The sequence below is a fragment of the Salvelinus fontinalis genome, chromosome 2, assembly GCF_029448725.1.
Source record: "Salvelinus fontinalis isolate EN_2023a chromosome 2, ASM2944872v1, whole genome shotgun sequence".
NCBI lineage: Eukaryota > Metazoa > Chordata > Actinopteri > Salmoniformes > Salmonidae > Salvelinus > Salvelinus fontinalis.
Window position 1 is genome coordinate 85978718 of NC_074666.1, and position 21258 is coordinate 85999975.

Sequence of the window (21258 nt, forward strand, 5' to 3'; positions counted from 1 at the left end):
GAACCAAAAAGGGTTATCCTATGGAGAGAGCCCGAAGAACCCTTTTGGAACCCTTTTTTCTCAACCCGGCACAGCCAGAAGAGGACTGGCCACCCATCAGAGCCTGGTTCCTCTCTAGGTTTCTTCCTCGGCTCCTGCCTTTCTAGGGAGTTTTTCCTAGCCACCGTGCTTCTACACCTGCATTGCTTGCTGTTTGGGGTTTTAGGCTGGGTTACTGTATAGCACTTTGTGACATCGGCTGATGTAAAAAGAGCTTTATAAATACATTTGATTGATTGACTGCTAGATTTTTTCTACGAGTGTAGTCCACACACACTTAAACCCACTGACTTTGCCACTTCTACCCGGAGAGACCATGACGCACAAATACGCATGAAAAGCTTTTAAGTCCCACTATTCTTCTGCCGAAGTAAAAAGACTGACGCACTCATGTTTCATTTTGAATGAAAGAGAAGCAGTGCCACATTCCTCTGCACACTTCACACTGTGTGTGAGGAAAAGCACAGCGCCATCCCTCTTTAACAGTGATTAAATAAAAGATGAATGTCAGGTGACACGCCTTTGCTATTTTCTGTTGGACAGGTTCACGGAGTTGACATGAGGAGTAATCGAAGTGGAAAGGTAGGTATGCTCAAAGCGATGTGTGTCTACAGTATGTCTCCACACAGTAGAGGGACTGCAGGTGAAGGCCTATAGGTTCTTGATCCTGTGGAAACGAGTTGGAGAGCAGAGCCTGTTGCATATTTAACCACCATAGTTGCTCCTCCATTGGTCATGCGGTTCACTATTCGGCATGCCTTCAGGCTTCAGATGTGCTCTTAGCAAGCTGAGACCAGCAGTATACTATAAATACTGAGACATTGCTATCTCTCCCTGGTAGACCCAGCCATGTCTCAGCACAGCTGATAACGCTGGAGCTCCATTAACAGGCAGGGTAATGAGAAGCGAAAGCCCAAAACCGGCCTAATTAAAAGTAAACGGACATGGGCACGTAACACCCAGGATAAGCATTTAGCCGTGAACATCAGATTAGACAGTATGTAAGGATACAGTTGTTGAGCTTAAATCTCAGAAATAACAGGGGCCAAAGCCGAGCATCGGCCGTGGTTTACTTTCTTCTGCCCCTGCAGGATGAAACAGGTTCCTGTGTTTGGGGTGTGGGTAATGTGGCTTTCCATGGTGGTCAGAAGGGATTACAGTTGATAATCAGCTCCAGATCTTATAGGAGTATCAAAGATAATTAATTGGATTTTCAGCCTTTTTCTATGGTGTGATTAATGTGCCAACTTAATTTATGCATTACAGACCACTTTAGATGCCCTTATTTACTTCTGTGTTTCTAGGGATGTGTTAACACTCTTATTACAGGAAAGAAGTAATGTAATTAATACTGTTGGTGGATAAATAAATAATACTAGTTGATGATTAATTCAAAGATCAAACATCCTTTAATCTGGTAACATTTAAGTGAATTAAATTAGAAAATGCAATCAGACATGGTTAATTATGATCCAGGAATGTGATTATGGTGTGCAGTTGTTAACATACAACATGGCCATTGGGTTACTGGCCGTGGGTACAAAGAGTAAAGGTTCAGTCCAGTCACTGCAATAATACTAATAAGGAAACAGAAAACTGCAGTTAAATTTAAGAAGGCTGATTCTAACACAGATGTGGATTCCAAATGGATTTGGTTTCATAAATGTAACTTTTAACTTGCATTCTCATTCTCAATCGTGCCCTGAGAACAAACAATTCACAAATCAACATGATAATTCAATAAAACAGGGGGGAAAAGAAGAAGCTACAAAATACAACAGATACACTACATTTCAACAACTCAAATAAATGATTCCAATCAACCAAAATGCTCGCAAACCACAGTGAATTCATTCCTCGTTCTAAACTACACTATTGGCACCAGGCATTCAAGATGTAATGAGGATTGTCATTTTTCCAAACATCTGGTGCGTTAAACCTAAAGGCTGATTTGCCTGGGTTGGTGGAGACACGAGGGACCTCAAGAGTTAACCAACCCTGTGAGCGGGTTCGGTGCCTCGTATTATTCTACTTTAACAGAGAAGTGAGATTTTTTAGAAGCGTGTGCAGCAGAGCTTTGTAAACAAAATGGGAGAAATGAAGGGATCTACAGGAATTTAGAGAGGTCCAGCTGACCATTTGATAAAGGATGCAGTGATGAGTATTTAACCTGTCACCTGTGATATGCACGCTATGGTACACTGTATCCAAGGGTTAGAGTAGTGGCTGCTGCTCTCTGATAAATGGTGTCACCGTAATCAAGAGCTGGTAGGAAGGTTGCCCGTACAACCTGCTTCCTGCTGTTTAGACAGAGGCGTGATCTATTTCTATAAATTGCAGCTTCTTAACTAGCTCATCCGTATGTTTTTAAATGTCCAAAAACATAGATATTTATAGGCATAAATGTGTAAACCATCTGAAATATTTCTCTGAGAATTAGAAGACATCATACATTCAGTTTTCACCGCATTAAGTGCCCATTTTAAATCAGCAAGGACTTTGCCAGGCAACAAAATCAGATTGCAGGTCTAACATAGGCTGGTCAGCAGTAGGGGCAATAACGTACATAACAGTGCCATCTGCATACAGATGAATATTGCAGGTTTTTGCAGATAGACCAATAATATGTATATACAGTAGAGGACAGGTCCCAAAATCAACACCTGCAGGACACCTTTATTACTATTGAGGTAACTTGACACCATCAGAAAGCACACATTGTGTACTGTCTGACAGATAGTTCCCAAACCACTTGCAAGACACATGGTCGAGGCCCATTTCAGACAACCTTTGAATGAGTAGGGGATGGTCAACAGTATCAAAGGCCTTAGATAGGTCTATAAATGTGGCAGCATAGTGATTCCTATGAAATAAGAAATGTAACACAGAGTCTAAGACAGACAGAGCTGCTTCAATGGTGCTTTGTCCGGGTCTGAAACCAGACTGGTGCACATTAATTAAGAATATAATTTGAAGTTCTTAGCTGAGAGTTTGCGAGTGAATTCTAATATTTTTGCAAGGCAAAATAGTTTAGAAATCTATCTCCATGTCCCCTTGATATGGACATATCCTTCTATATTTCTCTTCCCCATCTCACACTGGCTCAGCACATAGACTCACGTGGTCTTGCTAAAAAGGTAGGGTGGCATAATTGACATGCAGGATTTACACAGATCTCCACATTTATCTCAGGGATAACACCTCACAGGCTCAGCAATCTGGCACCTCAGATCCCTCTCTGTCTCCTTTCTCCCTCTCCTCTCCCTCTCTCTCAGTGCTCTGGTCTCACAGTGGGTGATCACCAGGCTGAGCTGATGCGGCCTGAAAGGCAGCACTGTTTAACGAGCAGTGCAGGGCGTGTGAGTGAGGAGACAACAGGTGGACCGTCAGATTGATGCGCCGCAGCTGTGGAAGCACCACTATTCTTGCCAGCTGTCGGCCTGAATAATAATCATTAAAAAAGGGATCTTTGCAAAGAACCTAGCATGCTGCCAAGATGTTTGTCTATTCCTGCATCACATGGGCGGGAAGGAAAATTAGTTATATACATAGAGATGTTGTTCCTTCCTCTGGTTAAGTGACACTGCATGGCTTCGCTCATGGCGGTTGCATCATGTAAATATTGAAATGTGTGTGGCTCCTGTCTACAGAACATGCACCAGTTACAGTGCCTAGTGAAAGTCTACACACCGATTGCACACTCTTCAGTCTTTTGCTGCCTTAGAATTTCATCTAAAATGGAATTACATTTAGATGTTTTTTTCTAAAGATCTACATAACCTACTCCACAATTTCAAAGTGAAAGATTTGTTTTTATACATTTTTTACAAAAACGAAGATGTCTTGATTGCATATGTCTTCACACCCCCTTGGTGGAAGCACCTTTGGCAGCCATTACAGCTGTGAATCATTTTGAATTCTAATATCTAATATTAGATATTAATATTATTATAATATTATATTATTATAATGTCTTTGCACTCTTAGGGCAACGTGTGTTTATTGTTTTTGCCACGATAGCTCAAGCTCAGTAAATTTGGTTAGGAATCATTGATGGACAGCAATATTCAATCTAATTTAAGTCAGGACTGAGACTGGACCACTCAGGAACACTCAACAGCTCTTGGAAAGCCATTCTGGTGTGTCTTTGGCATTAACATTTGGGTAATTGTCCCGCTGATATTTTGAATTTTTATCTCAGAGTTATCTTTTCAGAAGACTAAGACAGGTTTTCCTCTAACTTTTTACCTTGGCTTTGCTGCTATCATATTTCTTTAAATCCTGAAAAACTCCCATCCTGCCACTGACATGATGCTGCCACCACAATTATTTCACTCTGTGTTGTGTTGTTTTGGGTTTGTCCCAAACCTGTAGTTTTAATTTAGGCCCAAAAATGTATTTATTTGCCAAATTGCCTTGCAGTATTACGTAACGGCCGTGTTGCAAACAGAACAGATGATTTGGAGTGGATTCATTATTTTGACATTGTCACGGAGGCCAGTAATGTGGAGTGAATGCAACGTGGTTGATACTCTGTATTTTCAAGTATTGTGGTGGCAGCATTATGTTTTCGTACAGTATGCCCGTCACTGGCAGGGGCTGGGAAGTTTGTCAGAATCAAAATAAATATGAAAGTAACAAAGCCCAGGTAAAAAGAGGAAAACACGCCCTGGTCTTGTGAAAACCCTGGGATAGAGTTGTACAGCTACATCTGGACAACTACACAGAGTGTAATGAGGAAGAGGTGTTGAGTGTTCCTGAATGGTCCAGTCCCAGTCTTGACTTGAAAACCAGAGACAATGTTTGAATATTGCTGTCCGTCAATGATTCCCAACCAAATGTACTGAGCTTGGGCAATTTTGACAAAAACAATGGTTATATGTTGCCCTGAGAGTTGTGCAAGGTTGGTAGGGTCTTCATCAAAATGAATCACAGCAAAATGTATTTCACCAAGTACTAATATAATTAATCAATACATGTTTATTATTTGTATTCATTTGGACAATTTTCTATAATAGTTATTTCACTTGGGGAGTAGGTTGTGTACATCGGTAGGAAATAAATGTAATTCCTAATGTAACATTTCACGGCAGCAAAATGTGAAGACTGTGCAATGGGTGGGTAGGCTTTCACTAGGCACTGCAACTGCTGAGCGGAATCAGGAGTCTGATCTGAATCATGATGCGTGGCTCTGTCCAACGCCACTCTCCAAACTTGGCACGGCAAGGAATCGACTTCATTGCTCAGGGCACACAACATATAGTGAGCTAAATGTATTTAATTCATTTGGTGTTGCTGTGAAGTTGTTGCCCTGAAAGCCCAATGCTGTGTCCACCTTCATTACTCTGCAATCGATCATCATCTGGGCGGCCACTTCTTTGGAAATGACTAGGCTGTGGTCTACATGCTCTTAAAGACCTCAGCCAAAACAGTGACAACAGAAACTGTTTCTAAACTGGGACAAAAAAGGATTTCTTTATTCCAAAGTTAAGTTTTATTTACATTTTTTTCAAGGGTTTCAACACACACAATCAATCAATCAATTAATCAAGTTTATTTTATATAGCCCTTCGTACATCAGCTAATATCTCGAAGTACTGTACAGAAACCCAGCCTAAAACCCCAAACAGCAAGCAATGCAGGTGTAGAAGCACGGTGGCTAGGAAAAACTCCCTAGAAAGGCCAAAACCTAGGAAGAAACCTAGAGAGGAACCAGGCTATGAGGGGTGGCCAGTCCTCTTCTGGCTGTGCCGGGTGGAGATTATAACAGAACTATGCCAAGATGTTCAAAATGTTCATAAGTGACAAGCATGGTCAAATAATAATCATGAATAATTTTCAGTTGGATTTTTATAGCCGATCATTAAGAGTTGAAAACAGCAGGTCTGTGAAAAGCCAACTGAAAATTACAATACTTGACAGTACTGCAAATCATGAAAGCACTACTGTTCTACAAACAAATCAATATGCAAATCATGTTTTATTTCATATGCGCTACCAATGGCAAAAGCAGTTGAAAGACCACTACGTTATAATGTAATGACATGTTTTCCATACATACAGTCTAAGGAAGAAGGAGGACAAGTAAGTAAAGCATGCTCTCCAACATAATTGTTATCATACACCGTGGCCGGAAAACGGTGTGAATACTGGCACATTTTAATAAGTAGATGCTAGTATGTTTAGAGGCAGTTTCTATGGTAACAATGCTATCTCTTCACTCTCTTGTTGACAATCCATTAGATTCCTCCAGTAATACTGATGGAAATCCTGAGTTTAGGTTAGATTAGATTAGTTCAATAGTCGCATGTATATAGTTGCAGATGTAATTCTTGAGCGCCAAACTGGAACAATGCATTGAAATAAAAGAATTACAAATATATAATAAAGACATGGATAATAATACAAATAAATGTAAATAGAAATGTCCATAAAGGAAGGGGGGGGGGGGTCTGGGTGGGCAGGGGGAGGAGGAGGAGAACAGTGATTATCTTAACTCCAAATGCGGACATTGCATGAATGATTTTAAAACTCAAAGTCTTTACTTATGAATCGATACTTGAGCTTAGGTAATTGCGAAGCCTCAGCGGGCCAGAATTTTGATTTATGGTGCATCTTGACAGAAGTGCTTAGAGACCCTTAAAAATTGAGAGACGCATTAAAGCTACAGCTGATTACCAGTCTGCAGTCAATAGAATTTCAAATATATTTTGCTTAATAATCTCACTGGTCCTAAATGGTGCCCCTAAAAATGGGGCTGAATTGGGAACATGGATATTGCACATGAAAACGTAGCTCCCTGTCCATGGCTTTGTAAGCTATCAACAACCTTTCTTCAAATGACGTAGGCATTGATGTCAAGTGTCATCCCCCTTCTCTGGTCTGGTGTGACACTGTGGTTACTGATGCTATGTCTGAGGTCAAAGGTCGCTCATAGAGGCTTAACATAGAGGTCATGCTTCACGAACCTTGCTCACATTACCTATGACTGATGATGGCATGGCTCTAGCGGCGCTGTCACCACTGTTCACTGCCATGCCTCCTACCTCACCTCATCCATCAGAGGGGTGCTCATCCAGCCACATGCCCATCCAAACACCTCACTGGACCAGGACAGACACTATTGATGGTGCTCCAAATGAATATTCATGAATCATAGTTTTGTTTTGTTTGGAGATCCATTTTTAAGAGAGAGGGAAAAAGCACTTAGACCTTCTACACCAGAGGGCTCCCAGTAGTTGAACCGATGCTGGGCTTAACCCTCGCACAGCAGATGCTGATGATTTCTTCACTTTTCTGCCAGATTAAAGCACTCTGCCTCGACAGCCACACTGTGGCCTATCGGAGGAATCAAGCTTTTGCCATTGGATGAAATGGTTCATCACCAACAGCCACCTGTGTAGCATTACTCTTCATTAGGAAAACGCATCACACTAATCCAGTTAAATGCTTAACTCATAATAAAACACTATGATACAAAGGGATGTGTTCCATCTATGGTCAACAAACTGCAACTCTTTAAATATAGCAATCACACAGTTCATATTAAGACGTTAGAGACTTTGATATGGCACAGCTTCATGAAAGAAGGAAAAAGAACATTGTTTTGTGACCACTGTCCCGAAGGAACCAACATCTTTGAAATCTCCTGACTTTTAATGTCCCTAATCCAGGAGTTATCCTTGAATTTCTCTGTTGGTACTTAAATGTGCAGGGCAATGAACTAAGTCAATCTTCTGACTAAGATCCCTTATGGGTAAAGCATTACCTTTCATTCCCTGACGACGGGCGAGATAAGAAATCTTCTGAAATCAAAGGGAGAGTATTTTCTTCATAGCCACAGGCGCCAGATTACCCATCAGCGATGGCCGTGCAAAGATGCAAAATGGAGCTTGCAAGAATAACCCGTTGTGATTTGTCAGATGGGGCGGAAGTATAATTTGTACTGATAAACAAGCCAGGCTCAACGGGTGTAAATGAGCCTGCACTCCCACCCGTAAATGGGTGGGAGTGCAGCTACATGCTATCAAAAGGGGGAAAACATTACCGCGTCTGTCTGCTGCTGTGCCACCAATTTGGACTTTTCTCTAAGGCAATGAGTTCCTTTCAATTCGGTTTCTCCTTCACTCTCTTGAATTCCCACAGTAGAATAGACAGAATTACAGTGTGTAACGTTCATATTTTGTCAACTTTTCCTTGTCTGTTTAGCAGACAAGCACATTATTAATTAGATAAGCAGGGTATTAGACAATCCATTCCAGAGGCAGGAAGTATTTCATTGCAGATGGCAGTCTGGCTGTCTCCATCAAATCACACTTGTTCCATTGACTTCACTTCTTCCCTTTTTAAAACATAGCTGTTGTCTCAGCTGTTTGGCTGTACATACCAATGGGAGTAATGCTCTTCATCATAAAAAACAGATACCAATTGCTTTACAGGGTGTGTATCATCAAAAGCCCACACATATAGATCCATACTAAAAAACACAAAGGCATATACTATTGCATGGATTTCACATTGCATTTCATCTCTTAATAATTCACTTAAAAATTGAAAGCACTGTCAATCTGATCCATCATAGAATCTCTCTCAGGCAAAGACAAGCATCTATCCACAGCATTAGCATGCACAGGGGCAGATTTGAGGCAATGTGATCACTTGACATTCAAAGAGAGAGAGAGATAATTATTGATTATGGTGAGGAGGGTTTGGCACTTCCACGGCTTGAAGCGGCTACAGTAAAAACATGCAGCACAGGGTTTGGCAGTGCACACTCACCTCTCCGCTGGAACCTCAGCCATTACTGCAAAGTGATTCACCCACCTACACTATTATGGAACTCTGTATGGAAAATCCATCTAGGTAGGCAAGTGTTTATCTTAATGATCTATTATTACATGATCTTGCTGAGAGACTGCTGATTTGTAAAGACAATAGACTATATTAAATAATATATTTGCAGTTCTGATTCGCACACCTCATACCATACATGCATTTCCTGTAATTATCAAACTATTATGAAACCAATCTCATCTAAAGGGGATATTTTCCTGAAGTAAGACATAGCAAATTCACTGCATTTCTAAATGTAATTTTTTTTAAGACTTGCTGATAGTTCACCTTTTTTTGTTATTGCTAAAATTCGCTTAATTTCAGTTTATGTGACAAAACAAGCACGTATAGTATAGAGAATCATTGTACAATCTAAACCGTTGTGAAATATATTTTCCATAACCAAAAATATACAGTTTTCAGCTTTTCGAAGCTTGTGTACAAAATCTAAAGTAAAAGACTCAAAAACGAAATAGCGCACATAGAACAGATATCGCTTCTTAGATTTGCTTTCAATGAGAATGACAGATCTATAACACACATTTCTATGTGAAAAAGTCACATATTGCAGCTTTAATACATTCATGCAATTTATTTCCTAGCTATAGAGGAACCAGAATTATTTGGACTTTGCGGGTCTTACTCCTGAGGTTTTGTATTTCACACAGGTTCTAATTAAAGTGATTGGTATCCAGTCTTTTCATTGAACAGGATGTTGCTGGTGTGTGTGTGTGTGTGTGTGTGTGTGTGTGTGTGTGTGTGTGTGTGTGTGTGTGTGTGTGTGTGTGTGTGTGTGTGTGTGTGTGTGTGTGTGTGTGTGTGTGTGTGTGTGTGTGTGTGTGTGTGTGTGTGTGTGTGTGTGTGTGTGTGTGTGTGTGTGTGTGTGTGTGTGTTGGTCCCACCTTCACTTAAGGGTGAATGATAGACTCAAGCATCATACCTAGTGGAACACATATTTTGCTATACAACTGAACAATTTGAACAACATCAATATATTTGGCTTCAACTTCTTTAGCTTTTCCTATCATCTGATATGCATAAGGCATTGACACAAACAATGTTTTCAGGCAGAGACTTCACAGACAGTGTGCTGTTTCAAAACGGCAATGTTCATGTCATTTGTAAATGTATGCATAGGACTACTGTATAATGTGTTGAAGAAAATATGTTTGACAGGTTTTTAAAACAAGTAAACAAAAAAGATTGTCGTGTTGTTATGCCTGATTGAATATGTTTTTAAAATAATGCATCTGCTATTATTGTTACTATTTCTGACAGTTTCTTGGCATGTACATACATTGCTTTATCTTTCCTCTGTATGATGCGGTTGACCTTTTCACCCTGAATTTCTGCAGTGTGCCTCATATGCACATTCCGTCATCCAAGAGTACGTCATTCAGTGAAGGAAGGAAATACTTTTTCTTGTACACTCACTCAAAAAAGCCAGATCAATAAGAAAGCCTCTGAAGTGAGCACATTGACAAACCCGTTATGTATCGCCAGTTTTAATGGGTTCTCATGCACAGGATATTCATCAACCCATGCGGTGCTTCAGCCTGCAGGTATACAGCCCCCGTGGTATTTTGTAGCCCTGCCCTGTAATTACTTGCAGAGAAGATGGCAAGGGAGAGGGGGACGGGGGGAGGGGGAGAGGGACGTTCAATATGCCTCGCTGCCGTGCCACTTGTGTGATGCTTGTTTGCTAAAGGTTTTCTTCCATCATAAAGCAGTCAGCATGAGGCTGAGGAACTACATGCCTGGCACACCAGAACGATTTTCATCTTTGTGCACTCGTATATGAGTTGTGACTGATTAAAATTACCCCCCGAGCCAACCCCTGCGAAGGAAATCTTCTCAACAATTAGACTCTTATTAGAATTTATCTGTCTCCTTTTCACATGGACACTCTTCTTCAGCAGGGTTGTACAGCATGATCAGGGGCTCGACTGCTTTTAAACAACAGTGATCTTGAGGAAATTAGACCTTTGTGAACTGGAGACAGCACTTAATCGTAAACCGAACAACACTCTGAAACTGACACTGGAAGCAAAATATGTTTTGCATCATCTGGTCCCATTTGTTTCTAAATGTATCAGGGATCTAAATGGCCATCTCTGCCACCTTCAATAAAGTCTCCTAAGTAAACGCCAACACATTTCTTCTTGAGACGGGTCCAGGTCACGGCTCAGTAAACGCCATACACAGTTAATGAGTCAAACAAGCTGCTGATTCAAGGTGAAGTCTGCAAATGACATTTTGTATGCTTCCTAAAAGATACTATCTCGGCAATTGTGCCATCTTTGTTTTGCAGGATTGAAATACAACAGCACCCAAGGGCAACCATGCAGCTTTAGGACATCAGCTTTGTATTTCCAGCTTATCTGCAACTTCCAGGCTCCATTAGATACAGAAAGTCCTCAACCTTTAGTCATTGTTTCTTGCCACTGAATGCTCAGGGACTGTCAATAGACTTCATTTGGATTTCAATTGTCCAGAGATACAATGCAGACAATGCCTATATGACAAACATGTCCTTCAAATCAGAGGCATTTATAGACCCTCCATGTTTCAATGAAATATTGAACTTGTGTTTTATATTATGGAACTACGCAGTTTCTTCAGTTGGGATTTGCAAACTGGAATCTCACCTTTAATTTAAACGGATGCAGTTTGACTACAGAACTGTGGCTCAATCTAGCATATGCCACCACAGTGTGGTACAATGCCTGTGTCACAGTGTTCATTGTCTTTAAATGACAAGAGACCGGGTGTGATGTTGACTATAATTGAGAGGTTTTAAACACTGTCAACATTTACAATTTAATTCAGCAATAATTCTTATCCATTTCAAACAAACAGATTACAGTCTGCGTATGATAATGAAAGACATTTATCAAAGGCACATCCCACTGGGCACAAACTGGTTGAATCAACGTTGTTTCGACGGAATTTGTCAATGAATTGTGACGTGGAATCTATGTGGAAAATACATTGGATTTGAAAAAGTCATCAAAGCGGTTGTTTTGAGGGTGAAACTTGTTTTGAGGGTGAAACTTGTTTTGAGAGTGAAACTTGTTTTGAGGGTGATTATGTCATCATGGTAACCAGCGTTTCAGCATAGACCAACCTTTGATAAAATATATTCAATGTTTACCTTTCAAATATATGTCACGTTCACCTTTCAAACAACGTCAGATCTTCAACATTATATCCACTATCAGAAGAAAAAAAAGTCCTACAAGAGAATTGATATATCAACAGTGACTCTTTGGTCTCCCATCCAGGTTGTTAACCAAGCCCAGCCCTGTTAAGCTAAGATATGTGTCACTGACCATTGCCAATGTGCTATTGTGAGAATAATTGTTGAGAGCTCTAACATTTAAAACGAAATAGATTCACTGTTGCTGTCAAAGTCATTCTATAGGGTAGGTTTTAACAGAGAAAATGAAACGTGACCATACTTTATCACTTACAGTATATCATCAATGATGCTATTTAGGCCTATATAGCATTTGCAAAGTCATCAACAGCAATTGTTTCATTTCAACCCAGAATTCAACCAAAAATAGACAATACAATTGGCCTAGGGTTTCAGGCCCTAGTTGATTTCAAATGTAATGATTGGTTTAAATAATGGTTGAAAGCACAGGGATAGACATTGGGGTGACAACTAAACCACAAACCCGACATTGTGTTCCATTTGTATTTGGTTGGGCTTGTAGATGGTTGAAAGGATAGTGATGACACATTGGACATTCAACTAACTTTTGGCTGTCTTTTTGAATGGGTGAATATAGGTTGTAATTTCATTGATCAACGTCTCAGCTAAATATGACCCAATTACCCACGTTGGAATGGCATAGTGTGCCCAGTGGGATGCTTGTTATCCCAAAGGAGAGGGAGGAACTGCAGCACATATGCTACTTCAAGCTGATATCCTATTAGCACCACAGACACTTCCCTCACATGTGCCATTTAATTATCTTGTCTGAATTTTAAAGATGATTATTTCACAATTACACACAACTCTTCTCATAATCCTGCCATGTAACATGTTTGACATGATAGCATCTCAGATATCTATTTTCCATAGCAGGCCTAATCCCATTCCTCACCCGTATGAGGTGAGATGAAATATGCAAAGTAAAGCACATAATGTATTATGCTCACTGCATTAATATGGAAAAAACTAATCTGATTCTTATAGATTCCAGCTGCATAATTTACCAAGACACCTCTTGGTGATGAGGTTGACTTGGGTTATGCTGGTCTCACTCAAAAGCTCTTGGTTTGTCCACATACTAGTCAACACTCAATGCAAACAGCTATTCATGACATCGCATTGTAGCCATAACTGGACTCAAAGTCATCAGTACTATAAACTATAATATCAACAGGTCTTAACCTCTTGACAAGATCGTTGGTGTTGTATTGAGTCTGTGATCGCTGCAGGTCCTATGCTTCTCTGCGTGATGGTCCCTCAGGCCAAGGCCCCGTACTGATGCTCTCACAGCAGCACCAACCCACTTCTGGGTTAGACCAAATGGGACTCCATGACCTCGCAGCTGCCAATCCAACACCTAAAGGTTACTACAAGCTTCACTTCGTTGGTCTACGTGCATACACGTGGGTGGAGTGGGATATTTGGAGTAGCGAAAACCTTTTGCTAACATGAAATCCTTGCCGTTCCCACTCACAAGGGAGCGATAGCAAAGTTTTTTATTTTTGTCTTTTCATTTTGTGAAAGCAAGGAAGAGTCGCCTTCCCTTGCTAGTAGTAGTTGGCTAGCTGACTTTAGCCTGGCTAAAAACATAGCAAGCTAGCTAGCCTTTTTAGCTTCCCACCTCTCCATGTCAAATAAGGCATGTCTCACTCTCAATTTTCAGGTATTACAAGGAGCTTCCCCTTTTGCAATGAAAAACGGCATTACAATACTGAATCTTGCATCTGCGTAGAGCGTGTAGAAGTTTAAGACATTCCACTAAGAGGCCCTATTGAGGAGGATACTGATGTCGTACTGATGCTGGGGTATTGTGGTATTGTAACTGCAGATTTTGGCATGCTGTTTTACCATATGTTTCCTAGCTCTGTCTACAAAGCATGACTGGTCTCTTTGATTACACTTTACACATTGTTAACCATATACCCAGAGCATCTGGGTTTGAGCACGCCAGTATGTCATGCTTAGGTAACTTCTCTACAACATGCAGCGCATCTACTGCAATCAATTCTGAAACAAAGCATAGATGCCTTCTACAAGACAGTCATGTTTTATTTTATCTTCAGTATGATTCCTTATTGTGTAGTACTTTATATCACTTTTTTTCAACAAGAGAATAATGCTTTGTTGCCTTGTCCAGGAAATCACCAGTTACCATGCCGGAATAAAGGTACTATGTCCTCACAAAGTTATGCATGAGTTTACTTTAGTTCTACAACTGAATTGACAACCTATCACCACCAGTAGACACATCATCATCATCATCCTCATCATCATCATCACTACTTACATTGGCTTCAGAAAATATTCATACCCCCTAAATTATTTCACATTTTGTTGTGTTCAGTCTGAATACATAAGTATTCACACCCCTAAGTCAATACTTTGTAGAAGCACCTTTGGCGGTGATTACAGCTGTAAGTCTTTTTGGGTAAGTCTCTAAGTGCGTTGCACGCCTGGTTTGTAAAATATTTGCCCATAATTATTTGTACAATTTTTCATGCTCTGTCAAGATGAATGTTGATCATTGCTAGACAGGCATTTTCAAGTCTTGCCATAGATTTAATGCCGATTTAAGTAAAAATTGTATCTACGCCACTCAGGAATGTTCAATTATGTGTTGGTAAGCAACTCCAGTGTAGATTTGGCCTGGTATTTTAGGTTATTGCCCTGCTGAAAGGTAAATTTGTCTCACAATGTCTGTTGGAAAGCAGACTGAACCAGATTTTCCTCTAGGATTTTGCCTGTGCTTGTAGCTGTATTCTGTTTATTTTTATCCTAAATAACTCCTTAGTCCTTGGCGATCACAAGCATACCCATAACATGATGCAGCCACCACCATGCTTGAAAATATGAAGAGTGGTACTCAGTGAATTTCTTGTGTTATTTTTGCCCCAAACATAACACTTTGTATTCAGGACAAAAAGTGTATTTATTTGCCACATTTTGTTGCAGTTTTACTTGAGTGCCTTGTTGCAAACACAATGCATGTTTTGGAGTATTTTATTCTGTACAGGCTTCCTTCTTTTAACTCTGTCATTTATGTTAGTGTTGTGAACTAACTACATTGTTGTTGATCCATCCTCAGTTTTGTCCTATCACAGCCATTAAACTCTGTAACTGTTTTAAAATCACCATTGGCCTCATGGTGAAATCCCTGAGCGGTCTCCTTCCTCTCCGGCAACTGAGTTAAGAAGGACACCTGTATCTTTGTAGTGGCTGGGTGTATTGATACACCATCCAACGTGTAATTAATAATTTCATCATGATCAAAGGGATATTCACTGTCTGCTTTTTTTTCTACCAATAGGTGCCTTCTTTGTGAGGCATTGGAAAACCTCCCTGGTAGTTGTGGTTGTGTCTGTGTTTGAAATTCACAAACACAGATTCAGGGACCTGACAGATAATTGTATGTGTGGGGTACAAAATCATGTTAAACACTATTATTGCACACAGAAGGAGTCCATGCAACTCATTATGTGACTTGTTAAGCAAATGTTTACTCCTGAACGTATTTAGCCTTGCCATAACTAAGGGGTTGAATACTTGTTGACTCAAGATTTTCATTTTTATTACTTTGTAAACATTTCAAAAAACCTAATTCCAGTTTGATATGATGGGTTATTGTGTGTAGACCTGTGACACAAAATCAAAATGTAATACATTTTTAATTCAGGCTGTAACACAACTAAATGTGGAAAATGTCAAGGGGTGTGAAGACTTTTTGAAGGTACTGTATGTCTTTTTCCAATGGCAATATCGAACAGGACAGCTCCGTCTCCTCCATTCCTTACCGTCATGAGAAGCTGTACTTCTTTTCAGTATCCGCAGCACGATCTAACTCTCGTCCACAAATAACCAAGCTAAGGCAACGTGCATACAAAATAGCTGACTCAATCTTCAAGCTGCATAATCAAGATAAGAAAGACAGGGACAGGAAAAGGGAGATGCGGGATGCTAATGTGAGGCAAAGCTCCAGCGACAGCAGCTATGAAACTGTGTGAGGATGTTTTAAAATCGTCAAAACTCTCCCGGTTTAGCTGCAAATATCAAGCTAGGTTGCTCATCCCAACACCATTTACAAAGACGTGGAAAGTAAACGGTGTCATGAAAATGAGGGGTAAACAAAAGGAAGGAAAAAAAACATAGATTTGTTTTAATTATTGTCTTCGTAGCCTACTGTCTTTATGCATACATGTTTCGTTCAACATATTGATATAGCACTTGTGCCAAGTGTCAGGTGCACGCGTAATAGATGAGTATACCTTTTATTTTACTTGTCAACTGTGTAAGCCGAGGGTTTACGCTCCACTATACACAACAGCTCAAGCTGTTGTCGTAATATGTTTGGCTGAGTATCAGCTGAGCATTAGGCTCTTGTCATGGCAACCTTTGTAAGCGAACCACCACTTTCTCAGCCCTCATGCAAATAAGGCCAACTCAATATTGTGAATCAATTTAGAATTTCATTATCAATGTCACACATTCATCAAAGTGGTGCAGTTGATCCACAAAAATAATAAAATATACAATATTTGCATATTGGTTTAAAAAAAGAAGATTTGCACACAAAAAAAGACGGATAGACAGATATTGCAACAAGTTTTGCAAACAATATTTACAAACACCTAGGCTATACAATATACATTTGCATACAAGACAAATATGAAAGACGCCTTATATTCAACCAAGTAGATGTAGGCTGTACCCCCTGTCCCATGCACTAGCTCTGCCTATATCCATAGAGGGTCATATTGTTGTTTGTGTAGGTCTGACTTCAACCATATGAATTTGTGACATTGGATATGAATCACAGGATATAAACAAATATTTGTCTTTGAATAAAATCAACTGCATTCCAAAATCTCTGAGATAATTCAAGCATCTGATGTTACTTTTATGGGAATAAATCCATACCCTAACTTTGCCTGCCTGGGTGTTTATATACGTCACAAACCCTTATTTCACATGAATTACAAAATGTATTACCATGCTCAGAGGCATGCAACCAAGAGTCTACATAGTCACCGATAAATTATACCTGCGATATTTAACTGCACATGGTGCAGCAATATGTTACAGTAGGCTAAGTATTTCTGCGTACTGTAGGGTATGTCATGTAGACTCACCGGTACAGATTAGCCCTGTTGACTGGGTCAGTTCCTCGTGTCCTCACGGACCTGGCGCGCCTAGCACATCGGGCTGTACTCTGGATGTAATACAGTATGTTGCTTATTCTGTAACCTACCATCCTGCATGCAAACTCAAATTCTGAACGTTTAAAACCTCTGAGAAATTATCCGATAAGGTGTCGCCTTGACGTCAGCAAGGATCTGCGCACTAGTGTACATTAAGCACATTTTTCATAATTTAATTCAAATAAGAAAGTAACACAGTTGTCATATAATTCTCAGAAAACGCATGAAGCGAAGCCATGAGAGAAATATCTTCTATGGTTCAAGGCGAACTCTAGCGGTAAAGAGTGTCCGTTCGCTGTCCATGGTGCTGAAATGCATTTCAGGCAATAGTGGCTACTTCAATGTTGGCGTCCCTTTTACTTTTGCATTCCAATTGCATAGTACATGCAGTGAACATGAAATGAGATAAGATAAAGATGCTTGGGGGATGGCAACGCTGATTTTCTATTTAGTCAACATGGTTGTGTATTTCTCTATACGGGACAGATTATTTTAAAGCTAGCTATATCCAATAACTTGGAAATCACTCTACGTGAATATTATTTTTAACGTGCTACAGTTTAAATGCCTAGATTTGATCGTTCACTGATCAAATAAACACATTCCAAACAACTTAAACTATGCATGTCCCCATAAAGGCATGTGCAACATTTGTTTAAGTTTTACGCATGCATATGCAACTTCAAACCAGTTCTACATTTTCTACAGTTAACTCAAGGATAAGTGATATGCTACAATGTGTTGCTAACACACATAACCTTTGGAATGTGGCTCAAGTGTGAAAACTATTCTTGCTAATAAAATGCAATCACTTTTACATCGTTGACTTTCAATGTACTGTGCCGATATTGAAAGACACGACTAAAACGTGTACATTGAATATGTTAGAGAATTAAGTCGTATTGTGTTTACTGCGGCATCGAAGCGTATTAGAGTACAGCATTCCTCCACTAACCAGAAACATTTAAGCGCTTACCTGCTTACAACAGCGGAGCAGAATCCCTCTAGCCTTTCCCGATCAAAAACTGGAACCCTATGTCACCATGAACCCCAAGACATTTTCAAGGAGGCAGCAGGTTTCTGATGAAAAATCCAGGGTTCTGTTGGTCTCGGGAATAAAATAAATGCAGCTCCTCACTGCGTCAAGCACAAGCCTCAAAGATCCATTAAACAGTGAGTGATTAATTCAAGCCAGAGAGCCCTGATCGAAATCTCTTTCACTCCTTCCCTTTATGTATTCCCGAACAGGAGTCGGGAGTTTCCATTATGCCGCGACGGGGCTCTTTTTTCAATCATATCGGGGCTGACACCACGTTTTAACCATAATCGTCGGGTTATTATTTCAGTTGGGAAGCGCAGGAGAAGGAGAAGAAGCATGTTGATCCTCAAGCCCAGTCGGGGTGAAGATAAATCTCATAATAAGATTGTTTGTCACCGCAAGGCTATAAATGGTGGAGTTCAACACAGTCTGGAGGGTAATTGTAAATCCTTTTGTTGAAGTGTGCCATTGCACCTCTGAATATAGTATAGATCAGCCATATACAGTATACTATAGGCCCTATATACTTAACCTGGCCTCACAACATGTTAATGTAGACAAATGTTATCACCCTATTTGTTCTATGGTGGAACTTCAAGATAATGTTGCTAGGCATGGTTCATTTGTATGCAAACATGGAGCTTATTCATACCGAGGTATATTATTTTACTAAATACTTAAAGGGACAATGTTTTGTAATAAGTATATATTTTTTGTAAATCAATTACATCATATTTTCCCTTAGTTTTGTGTTTGTCAACTTGTCAGAAAGATAAGCTGGTATAGCTTTCCAAAATGCAAACATAAAATGTATTGAAATTGATATAAAGACGTTGAAATGAACTGTACATTAAGACCATCCAGTACTACTTGGGCCATGCCATAACAACCACAGGTTGTTCAACTCCTGAAGCTGGATATTGTTAGCCGTTGATTCCCATTCGAGCTCTTACATTTGATTTATAGAGAGTGCAGCCTGATGTCCTCTATGGTGACGTAGGCTGGATGGGGGATGACCAGTGTGGCCGGCTGGCCAGGCTGCAGATGCTTGTCTGTCAGAGTGAGGGAGTGGACTTGTGAGGAGCTGGCGCAGGAGGCTGCATTGCCCCTGTCTCATTGCAGCACTCAGGCTCTGGACATAGGCAGGCGGACGGCCAGGCAGCATGGTTCTGCTTCTGCAGCACTGGGGTTGGCAGGAGCGCTGTGTCACTCTCACTAATATCTTTATGATACTGGGGGAAGCCTGCTGCTGGGCTGGGCTGGGTTTCCCTGGCCCTGGCTGTTGCAATGCTACCTAGCTGCCTGGATGTCTTTGGGCCTGGTGCAGCAGCTGCACATGCCCCACTCCTCAGTCAGGCATCAGGGGCTACAGCTCTCTCTCTCTGAGACATTTTGGTTATTCCTCTATCCTCCCTTGGCTTCCAGTAAAAACGATTTAGTCTGTTTCAGCAGGCAGAACTAATTAATTTAGGTTGTAACCTGCCTAGGTTGAACCTGTGATGACCTCTGCCCCCCAATAGAAAATTAATACACAAACCACAAACCACATACCCAATTCTGTTTGTTATCTCTGCACAGACCATCAAAACCAACAGTTCAGGACATTGACACCAATGTGCATTGTGGAATAGAGTACAGGTTCTAGGAATAACTGCTTATTAAGCATGTAAAGCCAACATTAAATATTTTAAGTAGCTTTCAATGCGAAAGAGAATATTTTAATGTCAGTAAATGGAGTTTTGGGGAAAGAAGGCGAAGCAGGCCAATAGGTGGGAATGTCGGGTGTTATGTATTCAAATCCTCCATTTACTGGCTAAGCCTGTTTGAGGCTGAGGAGAAGAGACGACAGGGCTAGTTATAATTCAGGGCAGGACATGGTGAGTCGAAGTTGGTATCCATCAGATAATTCCTGGGCTTCAATACCTCTTCTGCCAATTGGCCTGGACCCTTTGCTGCCGACACGGAGCCCCGCCGATCCATCACGACTGGTCTACCGACGTAACCGTCAAAGGGGGTTTCAACAGACTCTCCCGTTGCGACGTCCCCCTGAGGCCATCTGCTAGCCTGCTGCTAGCCTCGGCCTGCTAGCTGTCTGAATCGCCATGCCTCCAGCTCGCCTAGCTACTCACTGGACCCTATGATCACTCGGCTACACATGCCTATCCTTAATGTCAATATGCCTTGTCTAATGCTGTTTTGGTTATTTTTGCCTTATTTCACTTATTTCACAGCCTTGCTCAATATGCCTTAGCTAGTCCTTATGTTCCACCCCACACACATGCGGTGACCGCACCTGGCTTAAATGGTGCCTCTAGAGACAAAACCTCTCCCATCGTCACTCAATGCCTAGGCTTACCTCCACTGTACTCACATCCTACCATACCCTTGTCTATACATTATGCCTTGAATCTATTCTTCCTCGCCCAGAAACCTGCTCCTTGGACTCTCTGTTCCGTACGCACTAGACGACCAGTTCTTTCAGCCTTTAGCCATACTCCTATCCAACTCCTCCTTTGCTCCTCTGGTGATGTAGAGGTTAACCCGGGCCCTGCAGCCCCCAGCATATCTCCCATTCCCCAGGCGCTCTCATTTGTTGACTTCTATAACCGTAAATGCATTGGTTTCATGCATGTTAACATTAGAAGCCTCCTCCCTAAGTTTGTTTTATTCACTGCTTTAGCACACTCCGCCAACCCGGATGTCCTAGCCGTGTCTGAATCCTGGCTTAATTAAGAAGGCCACCAAAAATCCTGAAATTTCCATCCCTAACTATAACATTTTCCGACAAGATAGAACTACCAAAGTTCTGTCATACTATCCAGGTCTGTGCCCAAACAATTCGAGCTTCTACTTGTAAAAATCCACCTTCCCAGAAACAAGTCTCTCACCGTTGCCGCTTGTTATAGACCCCCCTCGGCTCCCAGTCGTGC

The 21258-nt window shown here is 40.8% G+C and overlaps 1 protein-coding gene across 2 annotated transcripts in view; it reads right to left on the reverse strand.

The window, feature by feature from the left end:
* LOC129830137 (protein ELFN1-like) overlaps positions 1 to 18746 on the reverse strand; it is a 79078-nt gene extending 60332 nt beyond the window's left edge. The window contains exon 1 of one of the 2 annotated variants that reach the window (XM_055892426.1): positions 18266 to 18746. The gene's annotated coding sequence lies outside the window, so the exon portion shown is untranslated. Of the gene's footprint in view, positions 1 to 17220; positions 17633 to 18265 lie in introns of those variants that run through there. The other variant, XM_055892436.1, reaches the window with a different exon arrangement.
* Between the last annotated feature and the right edge of the window lie 2512 nt (positions 18747 to 21258).